Source organism: Amphiura filiformis, chromosome 2 (genome assembly GCF_039555335.1).
Source record: "Amphiura filiformis chromosome 2, Afil_fr2py, whole genome shotgun sequence".
NCBI lineage: Eukaryota > Metazoa > Echinodermata > Ophiuroidea > Amphilepidida > Amphiuridae > Amphiura > Amphiura filiformis.
The window spans coordinates 90185958-90188864 of NC_092629.1; the positions used below are offsets into that span (position 1 = coordinate 90185958).

Below are 2907 nucleotides of genomic sequence, written 5' to 3' on the forward strand. Positions count from 1 at the left end.
ACTGTAATGAAATGTGGTGAAGGGGATAATCAGTAACTACATGAATTGTATCAGTTTTTCAAGGTCATAAGGGGTCATCTGAGGTCAAATTATTAGTACCAGTAAAGGTTATTGGATTTTCATTCCAGCACCTAGGTCATAAAAACGTATATCAGTGAATCTGATTGAGTGATCATCTGAATTAAATCTCGGTTCTCGTGATCGCAAGATTTTGTTTTTCTGAACCTATTTTAGTTCATTACAATTGTGTACAAATTTGAAAGTTGAAAATCCTTAGCGAATCTTTTAATATTGCTTTAATTAGAGCATAATTGAACCACCTTCATATAGAATAATAGATTCTGTAGCTTTATACTTTTGTGTCCAATCAATCAATAGCTAATTTAATATTTGGACCTAGAAAAATGTGGTACTTTGGGGCCAATTTTACAGTGTCTCTCTAGTCTCTCCCAATTCTAATTCCATTATGTGCATGATCATGATATAAAGTCTTTATGCATCTTGATTTTATATTTGCATTTTAGACACAACAAGAAGACCAAGAGGTGATGAAGTGGATGGTGTAGATGACAAGTTATCTGTTGATGAGTTCATGACACCAAAGAAAAGTGAACATCTCTTTGAAAATGACATCTTTGAAGGTAAGTATGTTATTGTTGTGTTTAAACTACCCCAAAGTTATATTAATGGAATTCAACTTGTTTTGAATTACCGGTAGAAATGAATATTTGATGCATGTCACAATGCAGTTTATTCCAATTTGGCCATGATATTCTTCATACTCTTTCTGCATTCAGATCAGGCTTATTTAATGTCCAACACTTTTCCCTGCAACACAAGTCCATGTACTATTCTAGTCTTTTTATAATTGCCTCCATCCATCCTAATATCAACTACATTGTCTTTTTTAAAGACAGTTCTTGTTGAGAGCTGACTCAGTTTTTGAGAAAAACTGATTTTATGATATTTCCTCCCATAGAGTACAGTGTTATAGCAATTTGTCCGGGGCTTATGATGGTTCATTTGAATGGAAAGCCATGCTGCCTTTGAAAATCATGCAACATGTGCATTTAACCATGGCCCATGCATGCTGTTTGGTATACTAACAAATGACATTCATTATCATAAACTTACCAAATCACATATTATGGACTATCATTTTTTTTTTTTATTCAGAATAAATTTTTGAACACAATTTGATGAAAAATGTGCATTTTGTTCAATTCAGGTCAGAAATCGGAATGTGATAAAGACAAAGAAAATTCGGAGACGCCATCTGCAGTCATGACAAAAGGTACGGTTTATACAATGTTACCCCCCCCCCTTGATAAAAGCAGAGGGGATTATGTGAAACTGCATTCTGTCATATATGCATTTACATATAATCAGAATGGTAATGTTTCTTGCAATATAAAATTAGAATGTCTGTCATGGAGACTGACTTTCAGACAAACTTGGAACCATATTATGTGATTAGCTGATCAAGTCCATTCCAGATAGTAATTGTACAATTTTGGGTGTGTAGTCATTATGTTGGTGGAAATGAATGAATTCTTCAAATTCATCCAACTGTAATGAAATGTGGTGAAGGGGATAATCAGTAACTACATGAATTGTATCAGTTTTTCAAGGTCATAAGGGGTCATCTGAGGTCAAATTATTAGTACCAGTAAAGGTTATTGGATTTTCATTCCAGCACCTAGGTCGTAAAAACGTATATCAGTGAATCTGATTGAGTGATCATCTGAATTAAATCTCGGTTCTTGTGATCGCAAGATTTTGTTTTTCTGAACCTATTTTAGTTCATTACAATTGTGTACAAATTTGAAAGTTGAAAATCCTCAGCGAATCTTTTAATATTGCTTTAATTAGAGCATAATTGAACCACCTTCATATAGAATAATAGATTCTGTAGCTTTATACTTTTGTGTCCAATCAATCAATAGCTAATTTAATATTTGGACCTAGGAAAATGTGGTACTTTGGGGCCAATTTTACAGTGTCTCTCTAGTCTCTCCCAAATCTGATTCCACTATAGCCTGTGGATGATCATGATATAAACTCTTTATGCATCTTGATTTTATATTTGCATTTTAGACACAACAAGAAGACCAAGAGGTGATGAAGTGGATGGTGTAGATGACAAGTTATCTGTTGATGAGTTCATGACACCAAAGAAAAGTGGACATCTCTTTGAAAATGACATCTTTGAAGGTAAGTATGTTATTGTCATGTTTAAATTAGCCCAAGTGGTAATAATGGAATTCAATTCCATCCTCCTAATATCAACTACAGTGTCATCAACTACATTGTGCATTTAACCATGACACATGCATGCTGTTTGGTATACTAACAAATGACATTCATTATCATAAACTTTACGAATCAGATAGTGTGGACTATCAATTTTGTTATTCAGAATAAATTTTTGAACACAATTTGATGGAAAATGTGAATTTTGTTCAATTCAGGTGAGAAATTGGAATGTGATAAAGACAAAGAAATTCAAAGAAGCCATTTGCAGTCAGTGGCGGCACCATGGGGGGGGATGGGGAAAATGCCCCAGTCAGAACTCTTGCCCTCCCCAGTAAAACCCAAAATGTCCACTTTTTATGGCAACTTTGCGTAAAAATGTGTTGATTTTGCCCCCCCTGAAATTCACTTTGCCCCCTCAATGCCCCCCCCCCCGAAAAAATTCCTGCCACCGCCACTGTCTGCAGTCATGACAAAAGGTACAGTTTATATAGTGTCCCCCCCCCCTGATAAAAGCATAGGGGATTATATGAAACTGCATTCTATCATGTGTGCATTTGTGTTGTATTAAATATAATCAGAATGGTTTATGTTTCTTGATAATATATAAAACCATGTCTGTCATGGAGACTTAGTGAGGTCACACTCCAATCA

At 34.8% G+C, this 2907-nt stretch overlaps 1 long non-coding RNA gene across 1 annotated transcript; it reads left to right on the forward strand.

The window, feature by feature from the left end:
• The first annotated feature begins 522 nt into the window (after window positions 1-522).
• On the forward strand, window positions 523-2210 carry LOC140137573 (uncharacterized). The gene is made up of 3 exons (XR_011856867.1): window positions 523-641; window positions 1229-1294; window positions 2098-2210. It is a non-coding gene; the product is annotated as an uncharacterized lncRNA (long non-coding RNA).
• The last annotated feature ends 697 nt before the right edge of the window (window positions 2211-2907 follow it).